This window comes from Euleptes europaea, chromosome 4 (assembly GCF_029931775.1).
Source record: "Euleptes europaea isolate rEulEur1 chromosome 4, rEulEur1.hap1, whole genome shotgun sequence".
NCBI lineage: Eukaryota > Metazoa > Chordata > Lepidosauria > Squamata > Sphaerodactylidae > Euleptes > Euleptes europaea.
This window is the reverse complement of record NC_079315.1, coordinates 50678122-50700996: the sequence shown is the minus strand read 5'-3', so window position 1 is coordinate 50700996 and position 22875 is coordinate 50678122.

Sequence of the window (22875 nt, the reverse complement as noted above, 5' to 3'; positions counted from 1 at the left end):
ATGCCAAAATGTGTTTCCCATTAGAACCAACTGATATTAATAACAAATACAGATCATGATACAAGTTTAGAAATCAATTATAAAATTGACTACAAACTTAACCTTCAAAATCAGGATCAGGAATTCTATCAGGAGATTATGGGCAAAACAATGAGAACAGCCATTGGTGTCTGGAAGGGAGTATTTAGGGTGGATTTCCATAGCATTTTAGCTTCTTCCCTTGCATGTGAATCAAGAACTGATTGCAGGGTGATCACAGCAGGCTCAAATCTAACTCTAAAGGCCAATGTGACATATTGCATAGTATGCAGGAAGGAAATTGAATTTTTACCCTACTGAATGCAGAAGACAATTAGAAACAATCTTTAGAAACAAAATACCATATATACTCGGGTATAATCCGACCCGAGTATAAGCCGAGGTGCCTAATTTCACCCCAAAAATGGGGAAAAATTAGGCACCCACATATAAGCCGAGGGGGAAATGCACCCCCTCCCCCCCGCAGGCTTACCTGACCGGGCTCCAGGCGCGCAGGCAGGTGGTGGCGGCCCCCTCCCTGTGCGCAGGAGGCCCCGCAGAGTCAGCTGGCAAGCGGGAGGACCGGCCCAGGTGAGGTGGGGGGGAAGAAACCGCTGCCGCCCAGCAGAAGACGGGGTGGGGTGGGTGGGGGTGAAGAAACCGCCGCCGCGCAGAAGGCGCGATCGTGCAAAAGGCGCAATGATTGCGCAATCGCGCAAAAGGTGGGGTGGGGTGGATGGGAAGAAACCGCTGCTGCCGCCGCCGCGCAGAAGGCGCGATCGGGTGGGGGGAAAGAAGCCGCCACTGCAGCCGCGCAGAAGGCGCGATTGGGGGGGGAAGGCGGGACAGCCCGCCCATCAGCTGGCCGGTGGGAGCGCGCTGGGAGAGGGCTCGGCAGGCAAATTACCGTATTGACCCGAGTATAAGCCGAGGTGAGTTTTTTAAGCCAAAAATCATGGCTTAAAAACTCGGCTTATACTCGAGTATATACGGTACTGATGCTAAGTATCTAATGTCCACCAGACTACCCACTTAATGACAACAGTAGCAAAGAGGTTTTGAGGAGGTTGTATCCCTTTAATTTGTGTCCCCTTTCCTTCTACGATATTCAAGCACATGTGTGTTGACAAACCAAACGTGTTTTGTATCTGATCTTATGCATGATTACATTACAATTTGTATTTGTTTTTAATTGTTTTGTTTTATTCTGTTAGTTGTAAGTTCCTGCAAGCAGGTCTCTGGAGAGGTGGCATATAAATTTTTGACATAAACAAATGTTATTAAACAATGCATAAGTATACATGTGTGCATCAGTGAAAATGTTCACAAAATAAATCTTGATGTGGCCACAGGTACTTTTTACAATATTGTATTAATGGTTATGTGTGAATCAGAAAAAAAAAGATGAGAATGAACTGAGGGCAGTGGCAACCTGTGCTAGTTCCAATTCTGGAATTAATTTTAGGAATGTTCCTTGTTAAAACCAGAATTCAGGACAAATGGGATGTTGCTGTGAATGAAATTATAGGAAAATGAAAGGACAGAATTACGGAGATCCCTTTTCATCTTGAATCATTCAGGAGAGATAGGGAAGAAGGAAAATTGCATGTTGCAAATGTCTTACTCTAGGTAAGTACACATCAGTGCTCTATGAAGTACACACTGAATACATATTTTCCCCCATTGAAGTCAAAGACACAACTTCCATAAAGCTGGAACTGTGTATTGTGTATCAATATCAAAAGATCCACACAGTTTGTAGAGCTACTGAACGAACATAGTCATTCAGATGAATATAGATTGAAGCTCTGACACAGAACTCTGCAAGAGATCATTAAGCAAACTCTATTATTGAGATCACCCAAAGCAGTTTTAACTAAAACAAGAGTGTTTTAACCTCAACATATTCATATACCCATCAACAAAATTCAGCATTTAGATGGCAGCTGGTAAACTGGATTATATTGCATTTGAAAAGGTGCTATGACGCAGTTGTTTATCCAGCAACACAAAAGTGTTCCTTGTGCTCTTAACAAGGAGGACTTTGTGAAGCACAGACTTTGACAGTGCTGCTCCTCTTTGGAACCATTTCCCACTAATTAGAAATCAGAGAAAAGGCCATGTTCATGAACAGTTCATCCTGAGACTGTTTTTCCAGCCAGTCTTTCCAAAGATTAACTCAGTTGTAACTCAGCATGAATAATAGTTTTGCCCAAACCGTTCAGGAAAGATTTATTGTGAATAATTGTTTTCTTGCTGTGCAGCACACTGATGCAAATTTTATATAACAGTACAACACCCTGAGAAATGATGGGTTTGGAATTGCTGTGTAATTTCATTTTTAAGGCATATGCCCATAATGATCATGAAAGTTCTAACAAATACTGGGCAAATGTGAAAAGAAGCAGAGGTCAGTCACAACAAGAAGAAAAACTAAACGTTTAGTGCTGCTTTATAAATGGGATGAATAGAAAGTGATTACATTTATTCTTTAAGATAAGCAAAGTAGCTATTAGTTAGATGTTATGATAATTTTAACTGCAATGCAGCATCATGTGAAGCATTCAGAAGTCCCACTGCTGGCACTGAAGCAGCTCTTATGACAAAGGGGGATTCAGGTTTTGGTTTCAAAGCACACCAGTTCCCAAAGACTCCAGGTGTGTAGTCGTGCATAAAATCAAGTTCTCCAGATGTAGATTCCCTTTTGACATGCATTCACCACTGAGCTCACTACTTCACTTACAGTTGGTGCCAGACTGGTAAAGGAGCATCTAAAGCTTCAGACGGCTTTTGATTATGTTGTGGTAGCCACCACACAAGTCATTTAAGGCTTTTCATGCATGGATGCTCATCATGGTCTAACAGCAAACAAGGCACTTGGTTTTAATAATAAATGTTTTAAACAAATAAATAAATGAGATTTTCTCTTATTGAACATGACTGTAACCTTCATAAGACCCTGAGTGAGTCTTGGGCCATGTAAGGTCATATGTAGTGATACAATTATTTATTTTATTTATTTAAAACATTTCTATGCTGCCTTTCTGCCCAACTCAGGGTCCCCAAGGCAGTGAACATTAAAAATTTTCAAACATTACACAGTCCTTTACAAATAGAAATAAAATATTTAACACAATAAAATAAAACATATAAACACATAAACACAAATACACAGACAGGGAGGAGGGCAAATAAGAATTAAGGAGGGAATGTCAAAAAGAACAAGAAAGTCTTCACCTGCTGGTAGAGGACAACAAAAGAGGAAGACAGATGAATCTCCATGAGGAAGGAGTTCCCTTCCAAAGTTAACAATTTAGAGACATTCCCTTATATTTAACAGTGTCAAAGAACTGGTAGTTTCAGGTCCTAAGATTACATTATCTTAGTTCTAGAACAAGTTTTAGAGGCTGATATGCATTGTGATTTCATTGTTCTTCCTATTAAAGTTGCTTTATTCTTCATTCTGGCAGTCTTCATCAGGAGTCCCAGAAATATTACACAAACCAAGACCTCCAGAATAACTCTCTCTGCTTTCTGTGTCCAGTGACCATAAGCAGAAGAGGTCCCACCTTTCCTTTGCTTTCTAGAGTTTTGGTGCTGCAGAGGCAAACTCTTGGTATTCACCGAAATGAGCAGTCACTCTTATCTACGGCTGCAGCTGATGTGATGTCCTATGCAGCCGAATAGCTGGTAACTTCAACCCAGCATCAGATACCTTATAGGGTTATATACAGAGAAAAAATAAATTCTTAATTTTGAAAATCTTCTTGAATATGGCCTATCCAAAACACTAGTTCACCAATTAATTTTATACAACAGATCTTATTGCATAATTCAGAGTGAAGTTTGACAACAGCTCAAACAACTGAATCAAAATATTGGTAAAACCTTTCATTCCCTTAGTCTGAAAACAGAATGGAGTAAAATGTAACTAGTGCACAGCTTCAGTATTATGATGCTGGAGGTAGAAGTGATATTTCTCTACAGAATGCTCTTCCCTTTACCATCTGACTCCCTTACCTGCAGTTAGCCTAATTAAACTAAATAGGGACTGTTCTTAATTGGCTCCTTGCTCTATTTAGTAGTGCAGATTACACAATTTAAGAAATCTGCATTTCTTCGAATCAAAGGAGTCAGTTCAGTACACTCTTTTTCTTTAACTGTTCTCTGGAAGTTGAGGGCATCCTAAAAGGCACCACGTTGACAGCCCTAGAGACTGTCATTCCCTCAAACTGTTTATCGTTAGAAATAGACTCAGCAGGAGAAGCCATAACACAACTTTCCCATTCCATCCCATCACTGGCTTTACAACTCTGACCTAAAGTAATCCACTGCTCTTTGCTCATCACAAAGATCACTGTCTGGGGTCCGCTGCTGCCGCAGTGGTGGAGGCTGAGTTGGGGCAGCCAGGCCCAAGAGGGAGCCAAGTCCCACCCGACACTGGTTGGCCCCAAGAAGGTCTGGGCCCGCCAATCAGCTGATTGGCAGGCAGGGAAACTGTGGCAGCCAGGGAAATGCCACCAATGGGGAGAAGGGGCCCGAGAGCCCACAGGCAGCTGCTGCCACCACCCTCCTTTCCCCAAACCCCTGGAGCTCGAGGGGCAAACTAGGGGGAGATGGGGAAAGCCCCACTTACCTGTCGGAGGAGGTGAGGAGGAAGCCAATGGAGACCACTCCATCCCCTCCACTCTCTGCCCCATCTCTCGGGATGAGCGCTGACCCCATCCCCTTGCAGCAGACAACCCAGCAGGAACACAGGCTGCCTAGCTGGGGAGGGGACCAGCGGAATGTCTCCTATCAGTGGAGCTTGCTCCAGTTGGCAGAGGAGGAAGGGTGGAGAGGAACTCAGCCCAGACAAGTCTTGAGAAACATCGGCACAGATGGCACAGCACAGCCCCACCTTTGAGGGGTCTGGGTAACAAAGGGTATTTGGGAAAGGGAAGCACTTGGGGAAAGGGTGGTGGTTGGAAGGGAGCAGATGGTGGAGATCTAGAGGGGAAAGGGATAAATAGGGAGGAAGGGCAGCTGAGGAGGATGGTGGACACATAGCCTGGAGCCAGAATGAGAATTGAGAAGCAGATGTCCAGGGCAGGGGAGACACCAGGAGTCCTGATCCAGTGTCTCTTCCTACTCTGAGGCTAGCCCAACCATGAGGGGGGAAGGTTGCAGGATGAAGGCAATAGAGCAGAGCCCTGAAGGGGGTGCTCCAATGCACAAACACCTTCAGAATGATCCAAGGTGATACATTCTGAACTTGAAAAGTCATTCATGTGAAAAAGAAATTATTCCTCAGTGACTACATAAGCTGGGTATGGGTTTGTTCACACCCATACACATATATATGGAGCAAGCATCAGCAAGCTGTTGATGATCTGTGACTATCTGGGGGAAAAGCTGGATAAGATGTGTCCAGGTGAAAATAATGGCAGTAGTGCTGAGGAAAAGGCAGCAGACATGTTAACAGCAATAGGAAAGGGATAGGGTAAATGTCGGGAAGAAAAGAATGTAACAGTTTTAGGCAAATATTGGGTTAAAATTGCACTGCAAATTACGGCAATTAAAATATTAAGATTAAAATCCCAGCTGGAGTTTGGCGAGGGCAAATTGTTATTACCTGCAAAAGTTCAAAGAAACTTGTAGCAGCGAGTGAAGTCAGCTAATATCTGGGAATGCGGCCAATACTAGTACATTAGTGTAAACAATAGATAACAATGAAACACTTTTGTCCTTTTAAAATTCTGTAATGTGGGGGTAATAGAAGTCCATTATTTCAGCATAAAATCATCTTTTTAAAGTCTTTTTGGGTGCGAATCAAAGCATTTCTCAATACATATTGTATAATTTGCCATGCATATCATTATCTGAGTTACTGTGAGAAATTGTTTGAAGATGAGATCTTCGATTTTGTGAAAATACTTGCAAATGCATATTTTTATCAGCTTACTATGTAACTTTGCAGCTGTAACTTTTGGTACAACGGATGGGAAGATTAGAATGAATGCTTATGGGCGAAATTTTGTCTGATTTGTATTTTTAATATATGAGAGTGATGTCTTTGATCCTTGGGAAAGATTTGATGTGAAAGTTGTAGATGGGAACAGATGTGAGTTCTCATGACCACTCAGCCTAGAAAGAGTTTACAAGGGGTTAGAAATTGTTCAGTAGTTGGAGGTTCTTTAGCACACTATGCTGCTATGCTGTCTGTCTAAAGAATTTTCCCAGCATGGCCCATCCAGAGGTTTGTGAGCTCTGTATTTTTACAGTATTTTTTACTGAACAGATATGTAATATTCTGCTTATATTCTGTAATATTTTGTAAGATTTTTCATACAATGTAACTTTCATATATTCAATATAATGGTATGTTTTCTACTTTAGTTAACTAGAAGCTAACAATTAAAAAATTGTTTTACAATTTGAAGTTTGTATCATTACTTGGGATGACTGGTTAAGTAAGATAATGTATTTTCCAGTACAATACACAATCTAGAAACCTAAAGGGCTAACACGCTCACTGTTTGAAATGTTTGTTGAGACGTTTTATTGATTCATGATCGCACCTTCCCCCCTCACTTTGGTGATGGAACCGTTTCGCTGTCTCTTAATCCACGTGGTTTCCAGAAACACTTATAAGGCGATCTTTTTCCTTTCTCCATTTCCCAGACGGCTTTCCCTGAGGTGCAGATAGCTTTAAGACACTGTTTATTTCCCCCGCCCCTCTGCCGTCCACACCCACTGTGTAGCCCATGTCCCCTCCCCTTTCCCTCTGGTGGCCATTTTCTGAGCCTTTTTTTTTAATAAATGCACTTGGAGTAATGTTGGATCGTTCCTCTTCTTTTTAAAAAAGGGATCAGGATGTCAAGCATGGTGTTTAAAGCCTGCAAAGAAGCAACCCATTCTCCAGCCAGTCTCTTTTGTTTCTGTTGTTACGGAGGAGGCTGTACTTGTTGCTTTTGTTCTGGCTGCAGTAGAATGATTGTTTCAGTTTCTTCTCTCCCCCTCCCCTCGTTTTCCTCCGGGTGCAATATCCCCAAGGTAAGATGGGAATGATTTCCAGCTTTGTAGCTTTTTAAAAAATAAATCCTCAGGCACCCGACTGTGCCTAATGCGAACTAAAAAAAAAGTTGCAGAGAAATTTGGAGAGCAGTTATGCAAGCTCTCTGAGTAGGGATTCCTCCAGGACAGGGGCTTTGCAGACACACCAGCAACTTTGTGCAGTGTTTATTATAATTAAATGAGTTCTGTGAAGACTGTGGGACTGCAGTTTTCAAACGAAGGTGGCAGCAATGGGAGAGAGTTCCTTGCTTGGTCTTGCAGTCTCCCTCACTCAACCCTATACAAGTTCTGCCCGGCTTCTCATGCTGCTTGTCCCAATTTGTACGTGCTGGTGGTCATTTTTATAGGGACAGCAGGGGGTCTGAGCGGAGATGCAGTCCCCAGGCTGCAGGCTGCCGGGGTGAAGTTTGCAAAAAATTAAAAAGGGGGGAAGGGGAGCTTTTCGCACATCCATGACATCATGAATTATGTGACGCTCCCCGGTGGAAAGTGCAGACAGGCAGTTGTAAATACAGCGATGAATTTAGCCAAGGTGCGTGGGGGAAATCTGATTGCGCAGCCAAGCCACATAATTGGACCATGCTAATAATTTGGAGTAAATTAATGGTGCAGTAAGCCTCTTAGTTACCTATCACAGTAAATGACTGCTTCAAGGAGTGCAGTGGTTAAGATTAGTGCTGTAATCAGATCTGGCTGGTCATATCAGAAATATGTAGGCCCTGCTTTTCTCTTTGTTTTCACCAGAATATTTGGCTTTCATGACCACATTCCTTCATTTCACTTCATGACCACTTTCACCTGTAAAGAATACATCACAGGAATCTATTCTATTGAAGATACACCAGATTCAGCTGGTATAGGGCATAGGCACAACATATTATCATTCAAAGTGGAAAACAAATAATTGAGTTAGGTTCAGTTACTCCCTTCCACTAAGTGATAAGCCTTTCTCTGATAGAGGAAGCCTTCTGTTGATGTAGCACATCTTCCCTCATTGGAGCAAGGCCTCTCCAAGATGATTAGTGGTTGGGGTACCTTCCCTATGAGAAAAGGCTGGAGAGTCTGGGACTTTCAGTTTAGAAAAGAGAAAGCTAAGAGGGGACAGGATAAATGTTTATAAACTTATGCATGGAGTGGAGAAAGTTGACAAAAATAAATTTTCTCCCTTTCCCAAAATACTAGGACTCAAGATTATCCAATGAACTTGATGGGCAGTAGATTCAGGACAGACAAAAGGAAATACTTCTTTACACAGCAAGTGATTAAACTGTAAAAATCGCCACCACAGGATGTAGACAACTTTAAAAGGGGATTAGACAGATTCATGGAGGATAGGTCTATCAGTGGCTACTAGTTATGGTGACTAAAGGGAACCCCCATGTTCAGAGGCAATAAATCTCCAGGTACCAGTGCCTGGAGGCAACATCAGGAGAAGGCCTCAGCCTCTATGCCCTGTTGTTGGAGCTCCAGGAACAGGTTGGTCACTGGGTGAGACAGATGCTGGACTAGATGGACCATTGGTCTGATCCAGCAGGGCTCTTCTTATGTTCTTAAATGTTCAGTAATGTTACCCAGCTTAAGGCCTTTCATACTCTGTTTACCACCAGGCTCTTTAAGAACACTTTTCTATACTACATTTCCTTCACGGTTTTAAATTCTGCCTGAGGAAGATAAAGTACGGTGAAACCTGAAAGCTCACACAATAACTTCTTAATGAACATGTACTTATGCAGCACAGTAAGACAATATGTATGAGGTGGTAGAGGGACTGTACCGCTTCAGGCTGTGACTTTGTTAATGTCCTCCATTGTGAAAAAAAAATCCTGGAAACAAAGACTGCAGGCTAGCTCATTCCCTGATAGTTTATACTTGTAGAGATGAATTTTTTAACATGGGGAAGCATTAAAAATATGATCTCCAAACTGCAGTTTAAAATAATACCATCCACTCTGCTACCTCAAGACTGTCTTCTCACCCTCATCTCATTCTCTTGAATATGTAAAAACAGGGCTGGTATGGCATGGAGATTAGACTAGGACCTAGGCCGACTAAGTTTGAATCCCTCTCTCAACCATGGAAGCCTACGAGGTGACCTTGGGCTCATCACAATCTTTCAGGCTAACCTACTCCCACAAGGTTGTTGTTGTGAGGATTAAATGGAGGGGGAAGGAAGATGTGAAAAGCCCCAATCAGTGAGAAAAGTGGAATATACATTTAAAAAGCATAAGGTGTACCCCTGAATCAGTGTGAATGTTACCACTGACAAAATATGAGTCAATATCACACAAAAAAGAAGTGATAGGTATGGATTGATCAGACATAAGCTGAAACCACAAAACTCACAAATTGAGTAACTGATACATTTGGGGGTCTGATGTTCATAATAAGGTTTACCTTTTCATATTAACATAACCAGAAAGTTACAGGAAAACTTAAATAAACAGAAATCTGCTATATTATCTTCTACATTATATTTGACTATCAAATTGCCTACCTGCTAATTATTACTATTATTAGCCTTTCCCAGAACTTCATTAGATCCTGGAAAAATCCAGTTTCAGCCATGAAAATTGTTTTAAAGCCACTATTTCCCGTTCTTTGTTAGCCGAATACATTTAGCTCAGAATAAAAGTCATAGGAAAAAAGTCCTTGGCGGCATAAAAGTTCTTTGTTGGTGCTTTTGAACTCCCTCGTTGTGGACTACAAAGGGCTCTGTGCTCTGCCTCTCACCACCATAGAACAGAAGCACTGTCTTTTTTGGATCTTGATATATCGGATATATTACTGAGTGCCTATCAAAAGATTTGTGAACCTTGATGGAAATCAGAGGTGAAATTGACAGTTCAAATGTCTGGTCTCAGTTTAAAAGACCTATGGTAATGTATTTTTTTCCTTTATAGCAGCCTGTGGGGGAAAGAAAGGGACAGGTAAAGCAGTGTACTGATTTACATTCTACTATATATCCTCCATTCACGACCTTTTCGTAAATCTCTGAAGTACCAAGCATTTTGCGATGTTAATTAACCACACTGAAATTGCCTCTCAGTAACAGACTTGATCATAGTATTAATACTCAGAACCTCTTCTATGCTTTGATCTGTAAACAATGAATTAAATTCCAGCCCTGGTTTAGCAGACTTTTCATGCAAGTGCAGTCTTTTATGTAAGCTGTAGGGTAGGAGAGTATTTCTAAAGGGAAAACCATATCTACCATGAACAATCTTCCCTGTCTAACATCCCAACCAGATTAGTTTACATAATTGCAAGAAAGAATATCTACATACTCCAAAGAATCACATGGTATGGCTCTTTGGAAATGTACCATTGCACTGAAGAGTAAAGGTGAAAGGGCAGAGATTTAATGTTACGCACATGTAGCTTTTTCATTTATTTGATGAGGATTCAACAGCATCTGTGGTTATAGCAACATCACAATATTCTACAATAGACTTGGATATCAGAGCTCCAGTTTCTTCCATAATGATTTGAGAAGCCCAAGGGATAATTCCTACATTTTTTAGTTGCTGTTGTTTCCAAGCTCTTTCTGGAAACACCCAAGACCCATGTACAGTCCTGGTGGGAATGGGAAAATACTTGTATTGCTATATCTGCATTGTACCTTTCCTTTGTAGATTCAAAGGTATGTGCTGATAGTGCCAGAATTTTCACAATTCCAAGTGTTTACTGTAGCCAGGCATCTACACTCTGGTATCTCAAGCATCTTTAGTATGAGCATTGTTGGGAGAATCTTAGAGAGAGTGTGTGTTCTGGAGCCCAATTGGAAAAGAAAATATGAAACCACAAAAAGGAGGAGGGAAAGAAAGGCAGCAAAGGAGAAATGGAATAAACAAAGCACTTTTGGTAGGGAAATGAAGAAAAGAGTTCAGCATCTGAGCACCGGGTTGCTGTAGGAAGTATGGTGTAAAGACACAGCTAACAAAAAGAATGCTATGGGAGAGAGAAAAAGAATGAATTTACTGCCTGGCCTTCCCTCCCTTAAAGTGTCCTACAGCTGCTCATAGGATATACCAAATAAAGTGTAAAAATAAATCAAGAATTACAAAAGACAATTTAAAAACTAAAGATATGGGCATCATTATCAAGAAGAAAAAGTTATAATCAAAACTACCCTTCCAACAATTAGCTAATCCCTTCTATTACTAGGTGAGCTCAGATGAGTATACTAGAAACATGTCTCTGTGAAGGAGGCCTATTTCTTGCCTGGGTCCAAATTGAATGTGTGTAATCAGAGACTGGAATAATGTGGAATAATGCTGGTTCCATCTCACCCCATTCTGCACCCTAGTCACATATCTTTTTGCACCGTTTAATTTGCACAATCCTGTTGATCTTTTCATTGTTACTCTACTTTATAAAAACAGCAAGCATTTGGCCTTCTTTCATATGTACTACCTGATGTTGACTTTTCCCAGAAGGTCCTAGCTGGCGGGTAGAAATCCTTGCAGATTCTCTAGACTTCCTCTCCTGTCAATTTGCAAGAATCTCCACTCAAGCTTTCAATGTTGTAAGACTGGCAACCAAGAATTCATCCTTTTCCCTATGAGCCTCCAAGGAGATCTGCAGAAAGGAGTTCCTTTTCCCTTGGAAAGACCAGAGGATTTCTTTCCAAGTGTTAAACAATCAAGAAAAGCAGAAGGTGCTCCAATAACACTAGCAAAAAATGATTGCAAAAGAACGTCATTATGCTACACATTATGTGTGGGAACTACACAAAAGGAATAACTCGATATGGCAGGGGTGTCAAACATACAGCCCGAGGGCCAGATTCGGCCCCTTGAGAGCTGTTTTCTGGTGTGCGAGCCAGCCAAGGCAGCCACCCCCCAGTCCCGATCTGGGTTGGAGAGGCATGGCCTGGCCATACCAAGTGACATTTATGTTATATCCGGCCCTCGTAACAAATGAATTTGACACCCCTGCTGTATGATATACCACGGACCAAGGGCCATTTTGCACAGAAATTTCTTTTGACAAGCTTCAGCAAAATCACTATAGGATGGATTCAGACTAACTTTCCTGCTAGTGGAAGGAGTGTGGCCATTTCCCCCAGTTCCCCTTTCCTGCTGAAGACCTCCAATTTAACTCTCATGCTGTTCCCAAGGGCCCCATTTCCCATAGGAGCATCATTTCAGAGGGTTCAGTGGGCTGCAGTTGAAAGGGGAGGTGGGAACATTCTATTTCACTGACAAAAGTGCCTTATTTGAGAGGAGAAGTTAATCTGGATTCAATCCTATGTCACTTGAACCTAGTTGTGATTACATTGCAACCCAAACAATAAAACGTAGACTAATAGAGATTGGATTTTAAAATCTTAATAGTGCTACTAACAGGACTTGCTCTCCATTAAGTCTAGGGATTCCCTTTAATATATATGAGCCTACACCGTATTTGTACCACCTTTATGACCCTCAGCAACGCAGAGCCTTTTCCCTGGCCAGATTCAATGTCATGCCATCTGCGATCTTGGAAGGAAGATTTCATTTTTAAAAAAACCTTATCAGAGAGACTTTGACCCTGCGGTAATAATTGCACTGAATCAATTTTACATGTCTCATTCCGCTGCAGATTTTATGCAGAAATTTGCAGCAAATTTTTAGGCCCTATTTGACAAATAAGTCAAATTTTCCTGATTGTCTTAATGCTCTTTTCTTGCTGAATAATCACTCTCCTGCTATACTGGAGAAAGTAGCACAATTTCTAAGACTTGCTATGAACATTTGTCAGCAAGTTAAGTAGAGGGCTTTTATTAATTCCACCTCTTTTATTTATTATGCTTTATCCTTGTCAGAAATGCTCAACTGTAATAATTCTGTGTTACTATGCAGACACCCCATGTTTTGATTTTATGCCAATAAAGGAGATTATTGTTGTACATTGCAACCCCATTTCACTTTTTTTTATACCACTACACAAATAATATTCGGGAAGAGCATAGATGAGTGATTCTTACTCCAACCTCTTGTAAAATATTCCTCTACATGGTCTTGGCTTGTACAATTACCAAAATCTCTACAGAGATACTCTAAATCTAAGGCACCAGGGGACACAAATGATAGATATTTATTGAAGAATCAGAGCTAATTATTATTCAGTTTAACAATATTTTCATTTATAGAGTTTATCTTGGGAGGTATCTCATAAATAATGAACCATAGATGCATATATTCTTGTTGAAAGGATTCATATAGTCAGTGCTCTTGAGAAAGCAACACCCTATACATGTTGTGCCACAACAAAGCCACAAACATTTTGATCTGTTTAGAAAAGATTCCTGTCTCCTATGCTACTAAATATAAACAACTTAAAGGCATAGCTCTGTGCAATACGCAGAAAAGATTAAGTAGCATATTGAGCACAAACTCTTCCCAACCCAAAATGACCTGACTTTTGCAGGATCTGAAACTTTAAACATTAGCACCCTAATCAAGGATTTGGATAGACATGGAGCATCTGTGACCCACTTATTTGATAAAATTGTGAGTATAAAGAATGCTCCAACTTTAAGGATGGATGAATCCTCCTGGGTCTGCTTCACAGGTTTTTTTTTGGGGGGGGGGGTATTCTGCTTGATGGGAGAGAAGGGGCAGGGCATAGCTCAATCTTGTCACATCTTGGATGCTAAGCAGGGTCAGTACTTGGATGGGAGATCATCAAGGAAGACTCTGCAGAGGAAGGCAGTGGCAAGCCACCTATGCTTCTCATTTGCCTTAAAAGCCCCTTGCTGGGGTTGCTATAAGTCAGCTGCAACTTGACACCATTTTACACACACACATTCTGCTTGATCCCAACTCTGTGAATACCTGAATAGTTTGTGCAGCTCATTCCAAGTGTGCATGTGTCTGAGGCCTCCAGTCCATCAGGCTGCTGATTAGCCTTGATGATCTGGAGGTGGCTAGTCATGCAAAGTTTGGGGGTAGAGTGGCCTGAGATTTTAGCAGTGATTCTCACCATCTGCTTAACAGAGTGTATGCTTCTAGGTATGTGAGAGAGGGATTCTCACATACCCAGGCCTGATATATACCACAGGCCTAATATATCCTCAGTCTACAGTATGCTAATTCAGACTTATGTAGGGTTGCCAACCCCCAGGTAGGGCCTGGAGTTCTCCTGGCATTACTACTGGTGTCCAGGCTCCACAAATCAGTTTCTTTGGAGATCATGGCAGTTTCAGAGGGTGGATTCTAAGTATCACTTTGCTGCTGAGCTACTTCTCCAAACTCCACCCTTCCTGGGCCCCTACCCCCAAATCTCCAGGAATTTCCCAACTCAGAGTTGGCAACCCTAGATTTATGGCATTTATGGAATCCACCAGAAATGCAATTTGAACTTGTAGTTCCAGACTAGAGTCTAATTGGAGCAGAACTTCATCTTATCCCTATCCTGTACTGAAGTAAATGGAGAATGGGAAAAGATCAGCCAGATCTCCAAGGTATTTCAGAGGGAAGTGTGGAAATGTGGAAATTCCATTCCCACCCAGAATTCAAAAGTGCTCCTCCAGGGTTGAAGGGGCACTTTGCATTCAAACCAGTGCATTATTTATACTTTTAAAAGAAAAAAATGTTTTGATTATGTTTGAGAATCACTTTACTTATTTATCACTGACTTGCTTAATTAGTATTCCATGCATGAAAAAATCAGATTTTTATTCAATCAAAATCAAAGATAAATCTTCCACTAACCTGACTGGAAACCTAAAATTCTCAGTGTCTACATTAACCGCTGCTGGGATGTCATATTTATGTAATTTTCTTCTGTAAAGTAATTTTGTTTATTTTTCTGCATATGCAGGTTGAGTATTTGCTGTGCTATCCTCCTGTCAGAATAATTTACAGTAGAGGCCAGTGCACACAACCATCTGAGAACTCTTTTATTCAAATATATTCAGTTGCTTGGAAAACTGATAGGTAGGATAACAACTGCCTTTGCTGTACTATAGATAATATCCAGTCACAGTGTCCACAACATCATTATTTTACAGAAGCACAGAATATTTGGACCCTCCATTTCACCTTTCCATCATCTAGAAGGAAATTTCATGTATATCTGTATATTTTTAAACAAATCATTCATCAGTATTAAGCACAAGTTTGTTCTTGCACCAGATCAATTTTGCTGCTTATTCAACCTAATGACAGGCCTGCAGCAACACAAGCTTCTTTGTATTGACTGGTAAGGTTTGCATGTGCTAATATAAGGGACATCTTAAAGTCTTGTTTTTAATGTGAAGCATAAATTCATGTGCCTCCACATCAGTTTCAAGCCCTTAATCAGTTAATCCAAGAGGTGATTTCAGAAAGTGGAGGTTAGTGTTCACTTTTGAAGCATATTTAGCGCTTTTGTCAGCTGAAACATGAAATCAAGAAGTTGGATAATATATAACATAACATCAGAGGACACTAACCTGCTCAACAATTGGAGTCATTGTCAAGAGCCCTAAAGAGTTCTTTATCCAACCTAAAGAGGGTGGACAATGACTTTGGTGTTATGGCTCCTTATACCTCTGGAACTCCCCCAACCCTGGCTGGAAGTCCCTTCTCATCTGATGAATTTTTAATATCAGATAAGAACTATTTTTTTTTACACATATTGTTTTCTTGAGTTTTTACATTCTTCATCCCTAAAATATTCTAGTCTGCTTTAACTACCTTTGTTCATAGAAACTTTAGGCCATCTATACTGGGTGGGGGAGGTTTCACCCAACTGTTTTATTTATCTCTGCTAATTGGTTTCTAACATATGCCTTTTAAAAAAGATATGCTGCTATTTATTTTGCTAAATGGTTTTGCTGCTATTTTTGATTTTTAAGAGGAACTGTTGCTCTTTCATTATTTTAAGGTATTGTGATATCTATAGTTGTCAATCCTGAAGGTGGGGCAAATTGGCATAGGAGCCGGCCTGACCCTGCACTGACCTAAGTGCCTATTTATCCCAGGATAAGGGGAATTTACGCTGGCATGGGGGGCATTCACAACAGTGCCAGTAAGCCACACTGCTTTGCACCACCAGAGCAGCCATGCTGGGAGCAAAATCCCGGAAGTGGGAGCTAGTGCTGGTGTGTGTGTGTGTGTGTGTGTGGGCGTTCCAAGGGGCGGAGCTGCCTTTTGACAGCATCCTAACCCCTTTCATCCTGGGAATGCCCCCTTGAGTTGCAGCATTGCTATGCCACCTTTTTGGTTACATTTTAAATTGTTTTATTTTCTCCGCGGCAGCTGGGAAGCCTCTGTGGAGGCACTGCAGCTGTGCTGCTCGCAGCCACCGCACATCTACCCCCCCCCTTCAGTAATGGGCTGCCCATGTTGTATTTTATGGTTAGTTTGTTGTTAAGCTTCTCTGGAAATTCAGTGAACTGGGTATAAGTTTAGAAATGTTTTAAATAAATAAAAAGATTTGTATTTCATCTTTTGTACTGGTACCCCAAAATAAGACAGCAGTATATGGGTTGATTAGTTTATTAATAGCTGATTAACACCAATAAAACATCCCTAAATTAGTGCAAGTTGCTGCTAACAGGCAAGCTACCATGGCAACCAGCACCTTGGCAAAGCCCACCACAGCTCCAGATTTAGCTAAAGTTACCACTGGCTTCACTTAGCATCACCTGCATGCAAAAAGGACCTCCTTCCTAAGTACCCACAACTGCTGTACAGCAGCCATTTTCAGGGGTTTGATTTTTATATTGTATGCTGAATTTCACGGATATGACAGGATAAAAAAGGCTTTGGTATCTATTTGTTTCAAGGAGATTATTCAGTCTCTTAAGTTTTTCTGCTTGTTTCCAAATCATTTATGGAAGAAAGGTTACCTGAAGTGAAAGAAAATACAGTTCAATATATGCACCAGCAACACATTTTTTTGCAGGGGGGGAAATACTCCTCACATTTTATGCATGTTAAAAATACAGAAGCACTAGCATTTCAAAATGTCTTGGACAAGAAATGAATACAAAATCAAGCTGTTTCACCCACCTTTCCCTTCAAGCTGTACCTGTTCCTTTCCCCCCTGAAAAGTTAATCCAGCCTTGTGGATATTCACATTGTTTGATACAGTGGGAATTGCAATGAAAGCCCAATGTGGGAATCTGAAATGCGGCACTTCAAAATGACTACCACATGCAGAGTAGCAGTTGTAATATTTCTATTTCCTCTGCCATTAGTCTAGGAACAGTAAAACTCCTGCTGACATTTTTTATCAGAGCTGTGGACAAACTAAACAAAGATGAAGATCACCTTTGGTAAAAACAAGATGAACATCTATGTATTTTAAAGTAGATGCACAGCACTGCTTTATGTTGTTTGACAGTGAATCACATATAAAAGAGAGCTGCAGAAACAAACTGGATCTTGAGCCTTGAATATGTTTGTTTTTCACACCGGTCAATGTGTATTCTTGGATTTTTTTAAAAAATATCTTTAAGCCTTAATTATTATTCCACCATATGTGTTGTACCCCTTTTTCTTTAATTGCAATACCTGTAACAGGATGACAACTTGAATACAAAATAAAAAAATTCACTGGAAAAAGTAAAATCTGCACTCTTCCCTTCTTCATATGACAGAGAGCAAGGTAAACACCCTGTTGCTGTCAATGGCTAATCTCTCATTCATTCAGTTCAATCTTGAGCTATTACTATGCCAAGTGAAAGCTTTGTAGGAATTCATATTGTGCTTATGTTTACTTTACTTTTCAAAAAAGTAAATCAGCGCATTCCTGTGCCTGAAGGGTGAAAGCCCTTAGGGGGCCAGGAAGGCGCTGTGCCTGTGTTTGGGGGGCCCATGCCAGTGTCCAGGCAACTTATGCCTGCGTTAGTGGCGCCAACACGGGTGGGAAGGCCCAGTCGCTGGGCACTGCCATGGCAGTGCCACCCCAGGATGCCGAAGGGGCCTTCTGCTGGCATCCCACTGGCGTAAAGGCCCATGCTGGTGTCCTGGGAGGCGTCCTGGCATCCTGGAAGGTGTTCCCGGGTGGGCTGGAGGAGGAGCTGCCATTAGGCAGCCTCCTGTCCCCTTTTGACCCGGGGACGCCAGCGCGGAGAAGAGCGAGGCTGTGCCTACATTTTAGCAGGAACAGCCTCACTTTTCTCTATGGGGCAAAAAGGCCCTGTTTCACACAAAAAAGCCTCTAAAAACCTTTTTTTTTATTTTTTGGCATGTGGAAAACAGCTTCAGGAGGGGGTGTGGCAGCGCCTCCCCCCACCCCTGCCCACACACACCGAATCTCAGGAATACGCTGAATATTAACTAGCCTTTCTAATGATTTGGGATATGTTTTAAAGGTCTTGCAAATACTCTGAATAGACCCAGATCCTACTAAAGGTAATTCAGATTAACTTCTTTGGAAACCAGTGGATGAAGTTAGTCTCATTTAGGGACAAACTGATGTCCTGATACCAAATACTGTTTTGGTGTGGACATTCCACAATTGCCTGCCTTATGGTGTAATTATGAAAGTTCTATTTGTGTCCTTTTTGTTAGTGTCTATGAGCCCATATGTGCACTGCTTTAGACACAATGCAAGATGGATCAAATTGTGCCAAGATAACCCTTTAGCCTGGGGTTTTAATCAATGTGCATAGGTGATCATAGCATCACTTAGGGTTGCCAGCCTCTAAGGGGGTCTAGAAAGAACACAAGACCTATGCTGACAAGAACTGAGTAGATAAGAACAACAGCACGTGGCTCAATCACAATAAATACAACTAGAAAAATGTATGGTACAAAAACATTTGTTCATGTTCATATAATGACCAAAGAAATAGTAAACATCAAACCAAATACACCAAAGCAATATTTCAAAAGGAATTCAAGTTCATTCCCAGTTCATAGGAGAGTCCAATGTAAAGTTCATAAACCAAAAAGAGTCAAACCCAACTTCCATGAAGAAAAGCTCCTATGAAACCCAACTTTCCCACGATGGCCGTGCTTCAGACCGACCGTCTCTCCGGGGAGAATGCAAGGAAGGTTCCAATAATAAATCAAAAGACGACACTTCTAGATAAGTGGTCGTTTCGCCTGATTGGCTTCTTCAGTTGTACTTAATATCCATAAATTCTTCAGTTATACTTAATGTCCATAAATCATATTTTTTCACGGGGCATGTAGCCTCTAAGGATACATTAAAAAATGCATTTGTTATGAAATTACATTTTTAATAAATGTTTAATAAATGTACGCATTTACATATAACAATCCTTCAAAAAAATATTTTCTTACCCCATAGTGTTGTTGACCTGATATGGTTCAAGACCCAAGGTTCCTTATTCCTACTGAGAGGTTATGCAACTGATACTAGCTAGAGGGAAATGTATTAGGAGATATAGATAGGAGTCAGCTGTGGCTAATAAATGTATCTTCCTTACTTAAAGGAAACTTACCAAATCAAATTCATGATTAAGTCCTGCAGGATACATTGTTTTAAAAAGAAAGATCAGTTTCTTTTCTTGCCTGTGCAAAATTGTTGTAACATCTTGTTGGTAATATGAACGAGGTTTGAACTTCCAGAGGGCAAAGAATAACATGTCATTTTCTGAATGTCCTTTGTCCAGATAGTGTTGCGTGAGGGGAGCGTCTAAGACCTTAGAGCGCAAGCGCGCTTTATGCTCACCAATCCTAAGTTTTAACTGTCTAGTACAGGAACCTATATAAAGAAGAGACCATGGACATAAAATTGTTTACACGGTATTCCGTGATGAGCAGTTGCTGAAATGCTTCAGTTGGTATTTGAAATTGAATGCGGAGGAGCTAACCTCCTTTATCGGCAGACTCAGTGGACACACCGAACACCTGCCACATTTATGATGTCCGATGGTGGTCGGTCCGGGCTTAGGAACTAGATGATCGGTTTTAACTAAAACATTCTTAAAGGACTGAGTTTTCCTTAAACCAAATAAGGGAGGTGACTGGCATCCAGGTACGTTCTGTAGGATGTGCCAGTGTCGGTTTATTATTTTTTTAATATCATATGTTAAGTGATTGTGTTCCAAAGAGCCAAAAATCCTAGGGGCAGTGTCCCTTCTTCTGCCTTCACTGAAGAGAAGAGAGCTTCGGTTCATTCGTTCAGTCTTGTTTCGAGCTTTTTCAATGTCCACTTCCACGTATCCCCTGGCCAGTAGCTTCTTAGTCAAGGCTGAAGCTGCTTGATTATAATCGTGATTATACGTAGAATTGCGTTTCAGTCTCAATAGCTGACTATACGGTAAGTTCAATTTCAGATGAAGTGGGTGAAATGAATGAAAATGCAATCCCGCTCCCAGATCCGTGGGCTAACAGAAAGGTTTTACTGCCAAAATATTTTGCTGGGTCCTAAAGACCGTCACGTCAAGGAAAGGAATGGATTGCTCATTACAGGAGCCTGTGAATTGGAGATGTTCATCCAGAGAGTTGATCCAGGTATGGAACAAAGTCAACGCATCTGCTGAATTCAAAATGAAAAATAAATCATCAATAAATCTAAAATATGATCTTACATGAGTCTTAAAGGGATCACTGTTATACAAAAATTGCTCCTCAAAATAAATCATGTACAAATTTGCAATTGAGGGGGCGCATGCTGCACCCATTGCGACCCCTTGGGTTTGAATAAAAAACTGATCCCTGTACCTAAAGAAATTGTTATCAAATAAAATATCAATCAGACTTAATAGAAAATGTGTAGGTGGAGATGGATTATCCCGAAGGTTTAGTCTCTCTTCAAGGATTCTTCTGGCCCCCTCCAATGGAATATTAGTGTAAAGTGCCGAAACATCCAATGTTACCAACACTGCTTCCTGGGAGATTTCTAAATTTTCAACCTTGGTGATAAAATCCCTAGTGTCTTTTATATAAGAAGGAGTCCCCTTGACCCATGGCTGCAGGAACGATTCAATATACTTAGAGATAGGTTCCAAAAGACTACCTATTGCGGATATGATAGGTCTGCCTGGTGGGTTGTTCAGAGTCTTATGGATTTTAGGCAGGGAATAGAAGATAGGCACTCATGGGTACTTCACAAAAAGAAAGTCAGCTAAGGAGTTGTCTATGTAATTGAGGGCTACCCCTTCATATAGAACTGTCTTAATCACATTAGACACCCTTTCCGTGGGGTCTTTGATGACAAGTTTATAAAATCTAGTGTCTTGCAATTGCCTCATATTCTCGTTCTCATAATTTTGAAGGTCCAGAATCACAATAGCCCCTCCTTTATCTGCTGGCCGCCATACAATAGAATTGTCTTCAGATAGAGATTTCCGAACAGACATGTCATTAGAGCTGATGTTAGGAGGAGGAGGATTTCTCCATGCCTTCCTTTTTTCCAACTTATCCACATCTCGGAGGACAATGGATTGGAAGGTATTAATATAATGACTGACATTCCTTGGTGTAAATGTATACTTAGATTGAAAAGAACGTGCCTCAGTACTTTGCCCCTTAAAAAATTCTTTTAGCTTTATATTTCTGAAGAATTTAAAAAGGTCTACTCTAGTTCTAAAAGCAGAGTACCGAGGAGTGGGTACAAAACCCAAGCCTAGATTAATCACTCTTTCCTCCTCAGAGGTCAGAATTCTAGAGGATAAATTCACAATGAGATTAGCAGTGCCTTGAGATGTCTCTAGTGGCTATGACGGCTAGGTTTGTTTGGTGCGAGGAGCTCTTGGGGGACCCCGTTGAGGCTTAGAGGCATAAGAAAAATCTCTGTGACCCGAGCGAAGTTGGTAGGAGGAGCCAAACGAGCCCCAGCTGGAGATACTAGAGTTGCCGCGTTCAGAGGAGGAGGCTTCCGAGTCAGAGCCCCTAGCCGCCCCCATTCTGCTTCTAAAATTATGCTGTTGTCCCTGTCCAGGCCAAAAATATACTCTGTTGTTGGCATAATCATCCTGATCACGTTGGAATTTCCGGTTTTTATACACCTCAATGTCAGTTGCATATTTCTCAAGGCATATTTCAATGAATAATCATTGGATCTTCATAATAGAAGGTGTAGATGGGGGCTACACTTGGGAGTATCCTACGGGAACCAGTGAACTGACTATAGGTTACATGATACTTTATTACTTTGGAAACTTGAATAGAATTGGGGCTGAAGAAATATCCTTGAAATGGCCGTCCCCCATCTACACCTTCTATTATGAAGATCCAATGATTATTCATACATGTACCTGATGGACTTTTTTAATGAGAATTCCTACAAATATATTAAGAAAACTATATTGCATTGAGACTGCATCGAATATTGATTGTATATTTTGTATATATTTGTTATAAGTGCTACTTGTGTGTATTCCCACTTGCTTGTTTTTGCATGTTCAAACACAATATAGTTGTTGTCATTTTGTACTATACTGTTCCTGTGCTGTTTTCCAAACCTTGCAGTATTGGCACGGAAGTGCTTTGATTTTGGGTTGGAACATATGAACTCAGCTGCAGCAGCGAAGAACTGAAGTCACGGCTGGCTGGGAGCTCCCAGTGAGCCCCATCTTCAGTTTTGCTTCAGTGCAGCAGCCAGGCAGAGTTCAGATGCCACGGCACAGAAGACAACAGGTAAGTGATGGGGTTTTTTTTTTTTTAAAAATGGTGGCCGGGCCATAGTGCCATTTGACATTATTCAGGACCTGCTTTTTTAGCTCCCTTTTATTGCCACCATTCTTTTCGGTATTAAAAACCTGAAAATACCTAAAAGGTATTTTCCAGAGGTTTTTTTAAGTTCAGCATATCAATATGCATACCCCTACTGCTCACCCATGTGGATGTTGACTGGATCCTGACAGTTGTGAAACCAACTACCTGCTCCATGAATCCTTGTCCCACATGG